Raw genomic sequence first — 12,453 nt, 5'->3', positions numbered from 1 at the left:
GCTGCAATTGTTTTATCTTTTGTCCTGCAATTTGCCTTTTATATTAGGAAGGCTTCTTCGTTTTTGTTGGGTGAGGTGTGTTCTTTTTTGATATATGCCACATCATGTGTCTATTGTGGTTTTAGATCCAAGAAATTGCATTGGTAGCTTTTGAATTAGTGGTTAGATTTCAGCACAATCACAATACACAAGAGACTAGAAGTACAATTAGCCAATTCGTTAATTAGTTTGTGACTCTTTGGTTTTTTATGGAGAAGATAATGAAGAAGATAAATTTGTTGGGCTTTTTTTGAAAGTTATTTTTCTGGGTTTTTTGGGTTGTGATGGTTCTGGGTGGTGATGATGGTTTTGGTGGGAGAGGAAGGAGGAGGAGGAGGAAGATGAATGAAGTTTCTGGGTTTTTGAAGAAGATGGAGGAGTTTTAGAGATTGAAGATATTAATTTCTAGGTTTTGAAATAATTATGAGGGAAGAAGGACTTAATTTGTTGGAATAAATTTTTGAGGGACTGAACCAGAAGTAAAAAAATTTACATGGAACCCTTTTAGATAAAAAAAAATTTCCAAAGATTAAAATCTTTATATTTTTCTCAGGTACCATTTTATATTTATGTGTATAAGTTAAGGACCAAAAACATATTTAATCCTAAATTAATTGATAAATAAAATATAAAAAATTCAATTAATTATCTTGAATGTGATTGGTACACCTAGATCATGGATTATTTAACCCAAATATTATCATGGGTCATTTAGACAACCTCTTGAAAAAATTTGTCAATTGGACAAATGCGTCATAGTGACTAGAATTTATACCACCCCGCGTGACGAAATTAAAATGCACTTTAATGATGGGAGGAGAGGACTAGTCTGCTGGCATTGTCCCCAACCCATAATTCATGATGAAATTTTTGCAAGTGGAATTCTAGTTTTCAACAACCAAAAGGCCAAAACCAGGATTACAATAAAAGTGTGAGGCCCGCACCACGATTTGTTATCCACAAAACATATGCCTTTTTCATGATGGCCTTAGTTTTTGACAAAAATGGAAAGAACTGATGGCCTACCTATGGTTGGTGGAAAATAATGATATTAATCATTATCAACAAACTTTGGGCTTGTGGTCCATGCTAAATCCTGCCCCGCCCCTGTGGCCCTGTATCAACCCCCAAGAACCCAATAGTGAATTTCAACCGCAATTTTGTTAAGATTTTTTGTTGATTGAAGATATCATTAAAAAATAAAGAGTGCTACTAATCTATATACTTATTAAAAGAAAATCATTATCCACAAAAAATTAACACATAACATTCCAAGATTGAGTTTCCTCCCACCCCTCTCTCTGGCTGACAAGTGTCACAGCCAGAGAGACTTTCACAAGTTAATTATACAAACCGGTTTCCCTATAATTTTGATTCCTTGTCCCCTATTAAATGCAAAAGTTATAAAGGAGCTATGAGCCTCTCCAAAATAGAATTCATTTAGTGTTTAAAAAAAATAAATTGGTATAAAATATCACATTAAACACATTTAGTGTTTATTTCTATGTTTTAATAAATTGATTTTTCTCATATTTTAATTTTTTAATATTTAATATAAAAATTGAATTAAAGCATTTTTTTTGTCAAAATCTGATATCTGCTTGATTTGTTTCAAAATTTAAAAAAAAACCGGGAGGGTGTTTTAAAAATAGATATTCACTCAGGAAATTATAAATGTTCTTAATTGTATATTTTAATAAAAATTAAAAATGAAATAATCAAGGTCAATATTTAAGGAAAAATTAATACGACCAGGAAATAATATTGTTGTTTCAAATCTTTCATTAATAATATTAATTTGGAAACAATTTTAAAAGTCATTAAGTTCAAATTTTAAACCATTACAAGTTTAGCCACAATAAGTGTAACAAAATTTATTTCATAATTAACGTTTTATTAGTTTTTTTTTATGGAAAGAAGTAAATGCACGGCGAAAGGAATTAATTAAGCAAATTAGAGTAAATGAGTTTTGTATGTAGTGTTTAGTTCTATGTTTTAATATTTTAGTGAGCATAAATTTTCGTTTTTTTTACTATTTTATAAAAAACTTGAATTAAAGCATTTTTTATTTCAAAATCTGATCCCTACTTTATTTGTTTCAAATAAAAAAAAAACGGAAAAATTCTTAAAAATATAGCTTCAATCAGGAAAATCAATGTGTTAAAGTTAAAAAAAAAATTGGTACAAAATGTCACGTTAAACACATTTAGTGTTTATTTCTATGTTTTAATAAATTGATTTGGCAGAAATTTTCGTTTTTTTTAATATCTATTATAAAAATTGAATTAAAGAATTTTTTTTGTCAAAATCTGATCTATGCTTGATTTGTTTCAAATTTTTAAAAAAAAAAACTGGGAGAGTGTTTTAAAAATAGATATGTTTTCAGGAAATTATAAATGCTCTTAATTGTACATTTTAATAAAAACTAAAAATGAAATAATGAAGGTCAATATTTAAGGAAAAATTAATACCTATAGGAAATAATATTGTTGTTTCAAATCTTTCATTAATAATTTTAATTTGGAAACAATTTTAAAAGTTACAGCCACAATTAGTGTGACATAATTTACTCCATAATTAACGTTTTATTAATTTTAATTTGGAAATAATAAGTTCAGATTTAAAACCCTTAAAAGTTGCAGCCACAATTAGTGTGACATAATTTACTCCATAATTAATGTTTTATTAGTTTTTTTTATGGAAACAAATAAAAGCTAATACGTTTGGAATCAATTACGTAAGGACCTAGAAATTTCATCCCAAAAAATATATATAATGCACTGTGGTAAGCATCAGTCTGCATTCACCTACTCCATGGAACCAAGCAAGAAGGGAGGTTCTGGTGAGGCCAGAGCAAAGAGAAAGGCAATATTATCAAATAGAAGAAATTGTGGTACCTCATCAAGTTCATCCAAACCCTATTGTTCTACCTTAAATATCAATACTCAAGCTCTACACACACCTGCTACAACTTCAAGAAAATCATTCTCAACTCTGCAAAGAGCTCTTCGAAAAATCAGTCCCAACAAGTTATCAATAGTAGTGCAAAAAAACCCATGGCTAAAGCACGTCAGCCCCTTTCAAACGATGAAAATTCTCCAATCATTGGTAATGTATATGGTTTTTTGTTTTTTTAGAGTGGTTATAATCGCTATCTTTGGTATACATTCCAGTGTTAATCAATTAAAAAATCACAAAAATGAACTTGATAATTATTTGTAAATTATGACTTTTTCTTGATTTATAACGCATAAATTAAGGAATTATTTTTGTGGCTTTGCAAAAGAAATGATGGAATTAATTTTCAAATAAAATATAATCAATTAATGTAAAATGTGTTGTTTCATAAGAAAAAAACATGGAAGATAATAAGTTGCATTCTTACTGGAATAGAAAACGTTGATTTATTGAGTTTTCATTCCTTACAAAACCGCTTAATTTTCAAAAAAGTCAAAATAATTACACAATATTTACGTGTGTGGAATATCACAAAATAAAGTTGATGGTATGTTTGAAGGAAAATATATAGAAATATGGTGAGCGGGATTAATACCCTGTGATTTTTTGGTTGCCAAATAAAACAGTTTTATAATTAAAAATACATATTTTATTTGGGAATGGAATATTCTTGACAACTTTAGACATCATTAACCCTAATTTCAACTATATATGCCCCCTTATGTGACATTTCTCCTCCATCATTCCTTGCATTTTCCAGCACTTGAAAATTTTGAAAAAAACCTTTCTTCTGATGGCTTCAAGAATCAATGATCTGACCAAAATTGATGCCTCCAAAGAAACCTGGACAATTGTTGTGAAAGTCAATCGTCTATGGCTAAAACGAGCATATATATGGCTCAAAGCTACCCTTTTCAATGGACATGATACATATGGATGACAAGGTATAGCACTTTTTTTTTGAATCAGTCAGTTTTAATGTAATTTTGTGAATGCATTCATAAATTGCTTAGTTTGTAAACTTTTAAAATTTTAGGGATGTAAGATTCATGCTACTGTTAGGAAGACTTTGATTTATTGATTTCAGTCTTTGCTAACTGAAGGAAAAGTATACCAGATTTCATTCTTTGGTGTTGGCGAAAGCGGACGTGATTTTCGCCCAACCGAGCATCCATTCAAGATCAACTTTGATATTCAGACTTCTGTACGATTGCTTCCTAACAAGGCTATCAACATAACACCGTACTCTTTCGTTCCACTTGGTGACATAATGTATAAGGACCTTGATACATCATTCCTTATAGGTATTAACTCTTCTATAGCCTCTTGATTTTTTAAAAAATTGTTAATAATTTTCCTTACATTTTTTTTTCTGTATTTCACGAGATGTAATTGGAATTCTCACAGGAGCAAGTGGAGAACAAGAGTTCGAAAAAGATGGTACTAAACAGAAGAGGATAACTATTGAACTTGACCAAGATGGGTACACCTCATGTTCTTTGCTTATTCAATTGATCAATCTTAATTTTATGTATACGAAAATTAATTTTAATAACTATTTTTGTGATTAGGGTTCGGGTTGAATGTGCTTTTTTCGGAAAATATGCTTCTGAAGTTGTTGGTTATCTTTCCTCTATTGATGCAACCAATGTTGTCGTGGTTGTGCAGTGTTGTAAGATCAAGCCATTTAAATGTATTAATTAAATTTTTTTTAAGCTGACATTGAAATTATTATAACGTGTTTTATTTTTAATTGCAATTATTTTTTTACAGGTAAGACTAGCATGAAAAATGTTTATGGTGCTATTAGGGTTCTTTTTAATCCTCTAATTCAAGAAGCTGCCCCTCTCCGTGCTCGGTAAATTATATTCTTATGGATTTATCTCAAAAATTGTATATTTTTTTTTAAAAAATCTTTAATTCAATGATTTGAATTAATCGTGATAACGACTAATCTCTAGGTTCTTTGAGTCAAATGATCTTGCAACACAAATTATTAGTCCACTTCAAGACTCTGCAAAAAAATCATCCCTTGAAGAAGATTTTTCTGAAAAAGAGTGATGGGAAAACTATCGAGCAACTCAAAGATCTTGCTGAAGTATATTGTTCACGTTATAATTCCACAATAGTAATTATGTCTCCTTCAAATAACATATATTACAGTTATTTATTACTGCATTTTTTTTTTCAGAAGTCATTTTGTGTTGTACTTGGTACTGTTAAGTATATTGCAGAGGGTATGGTCTGGCATTACCCTGCGTGCAAGTGCAGCAAGAAGGTAGATTGTCAATTATGTTTTGCAATGACTATAAATACAAGTTAGAGACAATCTTTATCTCATGTTAAACTGTATTTGCCAAGGCCTGTCTTTACTCATGGGCAATTATATGTTGCACTATCAAGAGTTAAATCTAGAAAAGGTTTGAAGATACTAATCCTAGATGACCAAGGAGTAGTTTCTAACACTACCCGCAACGTTGTCTATCAAGAAGTCTTTGAAAATATTCGATATGTAAGTGTTGTTTCTTACTACAATTTTGTTGGGTTTATATTTTTTTAAATACCAAATCTGATATGTCTTTGTTTTAATTGTTGACAGTATAAATAAATGTCAAGCAGCTTATTGGTCATCTAACTTGAAGGATAATTTCGTTGCTATAAGGTTTGTTTTTAATTTACAAATGATATATCAAGTTCATCTTTGTATTGCTTACTAATTATTACTCTGATATCTACTTTTTCCATTGTAGGTTATGTTGTTCAAATATTGAATTGGTAGCAAACTTCAACTTCAAGTTTGAAGTCATTATCACTGAACATAGACAACAAGTTCTATTAAGCGATCATGCTGTTGACATTTTTGTGATTTTTTAATTTATTTGTTTTTGCAACGCATTCCGTAAAAACTTGGGTTTATAATATTGTTCATGTGTTGACATTGGTAGGCCATACAACGAAATATATTTAATATTTTTAAGTTGGTCTATTCACATACATGTTTGAACTTATTCTCTGTTATTTGATATTCTACAGATATATCTGCACAATAAACTTAATCGCCGTGCAATGCACGGGTGAAAATGACTAGTCTATATATATATGAAAAGAAGGTTTTCTTCTAAAAAACCTATGACACATGGCACCCCCAAAATCTTCCATTTTCCCTTCAAGAAAAAAAAATTCATCCTATTTTTTTGTCCCAACATAAAACCATGACTCACCATAATTATTGTTGGCTAATTTAATTACAATTTTAATTTTCAGTTTTCTTTTATAATCATAAATTAGAAACAATTGCAAAACACATGCCTAACATTCATTGGATTAAATAATACGGAATTTTTTTTTGTTACATAATAAATGGAATTTGTTATTATGTAAAAAGAGATATTAACAAAAAAGGATTGAAACCCATATTTTTGTTTATTAATTTTTTTTACAGCAAAATATATTGAAACCCAGCTTTTTTTTATACAAAATTACAACAACACATATTTTAAAAAAATAATTTCATAATGTTTTAACATTTTAAATAAATAATAAAAAATTAGAAAAGGAAATAAATTCATATTTGTGTTTACAAATATTACCAAAGAAAAAGATGATTTGCAATACAATTATATTAAAAAAAATCATTCAAATAATTTTAAAAAATTTCCTATTTTAAACAACCATTGTTTTTTTCTTTTGAATCTAAACAACCATTGTTAATTCCGCCAAACTCATTAAGTTTCTACCTAAATTAGAAATGTTTTCCTATTTTTAATAACCATCAATGCTAAAATTGATTGTATAGGTTTTAAAATAATGTTTTAAAAATATTTCAGGCAAAAATATACTAAACAAATATTACCAGAAAAAATATATTAAAAAACTACAACTTAGATATTCCAGCTTCGTTTTTTTTTAAGGCTTAATCCTCAAATTAGTCCCTGTCTTTGTGTCGCCGTCTGAACCAGGTCCCTGATCGGAAAAATTTGTGGAATAAATCCCTATCTTTGAAAAACGTACGGAGCCAGTCCTCGCCGGAGCTCCTCGCCGGAGCTCTGAGCTCCGGCGAGTGATGATGTAGCATGCTGACTGTGTAAATGAAGCCTCTGTGGAATTAAAAAATAAATAAAACATTATTACACATCAGAAATTTTTATTTTGTTTACAAAAATAAATAAAAAAATTAACAAAACTAACTCTAAAATTTAATTAATCAAAACAATTAACAAACCCATCATCACCATTTTCTTCTCCACTGATCCTTACTTCAATTCTAACCCCCCTTTTCCACTGATCCTTACTTCCACTGATCCTTACTTCAATTAACACAATCGACCAAATGAAGTTCTTCTTCCACTGATCCTTACTTCAATTCTAACCCCCCTTTTCCATTTACGGTGACAACCCATCATCCCCATTTTCTTCTCCTTTTCTTCTCTCTATCTCTCTCTTCAATTTGGGGTTTAAGCAGCTTTTTCATTGATGTCAGTTTTGCAATAGATGATGGGTCACAAGGAACGAGAACGAAGGGGACCGTTGGGGTTTCTTGGCTCAACCCAGATCAGGCTTCAACCCTGATCTTATATGGCAGCAATCGATCCTCCTCTCACTGCCTTCTTCAGGAACCTTGCTTCACCGCCATCATCGTTTGCCTTCTCGGATCTCTACTTTATTCCAGACCCACAAGAGGCATTGTGGACTAGATCTGGGTTGGGGTTTTGGGGTTCTATGAGGATTGTTGGTGGTTAGGGGAGGTGACACAGTGTGGTGGGTCTGTATGTTCTGTTGTTGCTTGTGGTTCATTTATGGGTTTGTGTTTTGGGGTTTTGGAATTTTTCTGGGTTCTGGGTGGTGGCTCAGTGTGGGTGGCGTTGGAGGCGGTGACTCGGTGCGTTTTGTTGCACCGTGGTGGAGAAGAAGTAGAAGATGAAGGTGAGGGGTGGGGATTTGCAATTTGCGAAGGTTGAATATGTGGCTGCCTGGGTTCGATTTGGGGTTCGCGGTTGAGCAGAAGAAGTCGAAGGCACAAGCTTCTGCGGCTTCCATGGCTGGGCAACACTACTGGTAGGAGTGTGAAATTTGGGTTGAATTTTACGTGGGTTTTTCTTTTTTGAGTTTTATCAAAAATTATGCTCATTTTTGTGATTTGGATTTTTGGTGCTGAAGGAACATCGAAAAGAACAAAGGAATCGACCTGGGTCCATCACAAGCTGCTGCGGCTACTGCTGCTGCTGCTGCTCCTCGTCAGCAAGCTTGATGAATGAGGTTCATGGTGGCTGGGGTCCATCACAAGCTTCTGCAGCTTCGACGGCTGGGTTTGGGTGTGGTGGCTTGATGAATGAGGTTCATGGTGGCTGGGTTTGTTGAAGGTGGAGATGAAAGATTGATTTTTTAGATTTTTGTCGTTGATTCTGGGTTTGTTTTGGGTTTGGGGAATTTAATTAGTTGGAGATGGGGATGAGATTGAGATGAAGGACATGGTGAAGATGAAGATGATTTCTATGAAGATGAAGATGATTTAGGATTAGTTTGGGGAATTGATTTTGTTAATTTATTTAGGATTATATTTGTTAATTAGTTATATTTTTGTTAATTAAATTAAAATTTATGATGTGTTTTTTTTTTGTTTTTTTTAATTCCACATAGGCTTCATTTACACGGTCAGCATGCTACATCATCACTCGCCGGAGCTCTGCGCTCCGGCGAGGACGAGCTCCATACGTTTTTTAAAGATAAGGATTTATTCCAAAAACATTTGTGGTTCAGACAGTGACATAAAGACAGGGACTAATTTGAGGATTAAGCCTTTTTTTAATTTTAAAATACAACTATATTGAAAAAGTCTTTCAAATTTCAAATGTTTTCCTATTTTAAACAACCATGATTTTTATTCAAAAAAAAATCATTATTAAGATGCTACCTTAATCATTATTTTTCTTCTCCAATCACTACCTAAATTTCAATTTTTTCTTATTTTAGTCAAACATTTTAATGCTATTTTAATGCTAAATTTGGACGAGGAATTATCTTGATTGCATTATGCTATATTTAAAATCCTAATTCTAGCAATAATATACTCCTCCCTTGATTATACCAAATACTATTCTACCACATTTATTATATGTTTTTTTTTTCATTACACGGTTTATTATAAGTATAACTCCCGGTAAAGTGTTATTTCATTGCAAAACAACAATTTTTTCTTTCACCACATCAGTGCCTTCACAGACAACACACAATGAATTCAAACATCGATCCTATCTCCAAAATTCGGGTTGCGATCAATAAGGCTTGGAAGATTGTTGCCAGAGTGCTACGACTTTGGAGAGTCCCGAACACAAAGGAACCTAGGCAACCTGAATTCATTGACATGATCCTTATGGATTCTAAGGTTTGTTAACGACCAAATTCATGACTTTGAGTTTTTAGATCTCAGCATGTTCATCTTTTTTTCAAAAAAAAAAATCTTCCAACCATTTTTTTTTAACGAAAATAAAACATTTTTCAGGGTGACAAGATTCAGGCTACACTGTGGAGTAGCCATGTTGAAAATTTTGAGGGAGTCTTGAAAGATGGGGTTGTGTCATGGAATTGTTATTCTCAGCGTCGCTAACAATAGTTACAAATACAAACCTAGCACTCATCCGTGCAGGTTGTATTTCAAGTTGCAAAACACCGAAGTGAAACCTATAGAAGCACGAAATATTCCCTATTATGGGTTTAGCTTCGCACCATATGCTTCAATATTTGAAAACCCTAAAGAGGATGAAAAATTGATCGGTATGTTTTACAAGTATTAGTAATTTTAAAATAAATATAAAGATTATCACTAATAATATTTTGATGCAGACGTCATAGGTGTTGTCGTATACAAAGGAGAACTATCTGGATACAAGAAAGGAGATACTATTGTCAACTATATTGTTGTTGATTTGGATGCTGTAGAGTAAGTAACATATTTAAAATTTCCTTCAATTATTTAAATTTAAAAAATATATATTCATTTTATCAATTAAATTCTAGCGGAAGTGAAATCTTGAAGTGCACACTATAGTGACTTGTGGGGGCCCTCATCCTCTCCTACTTCTGGATATATTTAGTACATCACTTTTATAGATTCATATTTTAGATATACCTGGATTTATCTTTAAAAAATAAATCAGAAGCTATTTTTGCCTTTCACCAGTTCAAAGCTTCTTCTGAATTGCAATCAAATGCTAAGATTAAAGCTTTGCAAACTGATTGGGGGGGGGGGGGGTGAGTTTAGAGTTTTTTCTAACTTCCTTAAGGATTTTATCATTCATCATAGGTTGATATGTCCTCACACTCACCATCAAAATGGTTTTGACGAGAGGAAGCACAGACACATTGTAGATTTGGAATAGTCATTACTTGCTCATGCTTCTATTCCTATCACTTACTGGGATTTTGCCTATTCTACATCAGTTTAACTCATTAATTGGTTGCCTACTTCTTCTCTTTTGTTTGATATGATGCTACTTGAAGTGGAGAGAAACACGTAGAGTTGCACAAGAAAGGGGGGATTGAATTGTGTCATCCAAAAATTAGATTTCCAAACGATAAAGAGATATCGTGATTTGATAGTTATCGTTCGGGGGCAGCGGAAACGTTAGAGTGAAGATGGGGGAAAAAGTTAGACGATGGAAACAACGATTTATCATGATTCGCCCCCAGAACGATAGGGCTACATCCAGCCCCAGCAAGGCTGAGATTTCACTATGCAAGTATCAAGGACTTCTACAACAAGTATTTAAGTTCATGAACATAAAGCATTTAGGAGATTTTCAACTCTAGGCTTATGCGTTATGTTCTATTACATGATAGAGATAGAAAAGATTTTACTCTACGAACATCTACTCTACATGTTTTTATCAGAGGATGATAAATGATGTGATCATTAGGAGTATCATCAATGTCTGTTGTTGGGAATTGAGGCTCCAATTCGTTCTTCATTGATGTGAGCATGAGCGCTACTTCCTCCAGGCTTAGATTAATCCCTTTATACTTCTGAATCTTCTGTGAGCGAAAAAGTAGCCTTTGCAAGCCGTTTGAGTTTGGTGTTCACAGAGCTTCTAGTCGTAAATCAAACAGCGTTGATGTACTATCGTCAATGCTTGCTACTGTTTGATGCAGACTCTAAAGGTATGAAAAACGGTAGAAAGGGGGGGTTTGAATAACGTTTTCAGAACAAAACTTCCACCTTAAAGATTTTGACAAATCTTTCGAGAACTTAAGTGCTAAAGATAAGAGATAGAAAAGCACACAAGGATTTTATCCTGGTTCACTTGATAAATCACTCAAGCTACTCCAGTCCACCCGTTAAGGTGATTTCTTCCTTCTTAGAATGAAGGCAATCCACTAATCAGGTAAGAGTTACAACTGCACTTGAAACCCACAAGTGACTAACAATTACACTGACTTAGCTCACACTAAGATTCACTCTCTTAGTCTTCTCTAGGATCCGATCAACCTTGATCTCCTAAAGGAACTAAACAAACTGTTTATCAAAGAATTGTTTACAAGAGATTTGCTTCTAAAAAGCTAATAGTAAACACAATGAATTTCAGATGAAAGAAAGCTTAGAATATTTTGAATATGTCTTGCGCGTATATGTGTTTTTTTCTCGTTGTAGTTTCTTAGCCGCTTCTTTCAATCTACAGCCTCTATATATACTCCAAGGATTAGGGTTGAGTGTTGCATGGGAAATGCTACCGTTGGAGGGCAGTTCTGGAAAATCCAGCTTCTGCTGTGGCTGAGAACGTTAGGTAGGTCGTCAGGAAGGTACACTTGCTTTTGTACTTGGATAGCGACTTGACCTTTTAACCTAGGAGACTTCTGATCAGGGGAATACTTCATATTGGAACTTGTGAAGCCGGTTGATCAGAGTCAGAGGGAAAGCATAGATCCTCTGACCATTGTATCTTCTGATTCTGAACTCAGAGGGAAGAACATGGCCTTCAGAGTTTCTTGCTTCTGGACTTCAGAGTTTCCACTATTCAGCTTCTGGATCTTCAGAGTCTTCTACACCATCAGAACATCTGAACCTTCAGTGTTTCTTGGTTATCAGAACTTCTGGATCTTCAGAGCTTCTAGCGACTGAGTCCACATCAGAGTTTGTATAGCTTCAGAACTTCTGAAGCTTTTCCACTGTTCATACTGAACATGGTGAATGCGAAAGCGTTGCTTGGGTTACCCTTTATACACAGTGCTTCTGATTTGTGTGAGATTGAGTTGAGGTCAGAGCCTGTAAATAGCACACTCAGAAAAACACGTTAGAGTACCACAATTGTTCATATCAAAAGGTTAACTTGTAATCATCAAAACATAGAGTTGTACTACTAGATCAAAACTTGATCTTACAATCTCCCCCTTTTTGATGATGACAAAACTAAGATTTTTGATGAACAATTCTTAAACATTAAACTGAATTCACTCAGAGTTTAG

At 32.9% G+C, this 12,453-nt stretch overlaps 2 long non-coding RNA genes across 2 annotated transcripts; both read left to right on the top strand.

Annotated features, from left to right (window-relative positions):
* The first annotated feature begins 4,106 nt into the window (after positions 1 to 4,106).
* Positions 4,107 to 5,095, top strand: LOC130710240 (uncharacterized). The gene is made up of 4 exons (XR_009010335.1): positions 4,107 to 4,480; positions 4,569 to 4,690; positions 4,771 to 4,855; positions 4,959 to 5,095. It is a non-coding gene; the product is annotated as an uncharacterized LOC130710240 (long non-coding RNA).
* Positions 5,096 to 5,203: 108 nt separating this feature from the next.
* LOC130710949 (uncharacterized) lies at positions 5,204 to 5,902 on the top strand. The gene is made up of 3 exons (XR_009010514.1): positions 5,204 to 5,509; positions 5,597 to 5,659; positions 5,748 to 5,902. It is a non-coding gene; the product is annotated as an uncharacterized LOC130710949 (long non-coding RNA).
* Positions 5,903 to 12,453: the final 6,551 nt, after the last annotated feature.

This window comes from Lotus japonicus, chromosome 4, assembly GCF_012489685.1.
Source record: "Lotus japonicus ecotype B-129 chromosome 4, LjGifu_v1.2".
NCBI lineage: Eukaryota > Viridiplantae > Streptophyta > Magnoliopsida > Fabales > Fabaceae > Lotus > Lotus japonicus.
This window is presented reverse-complemented; position numbering and strand designations above follow the sequence as displayed.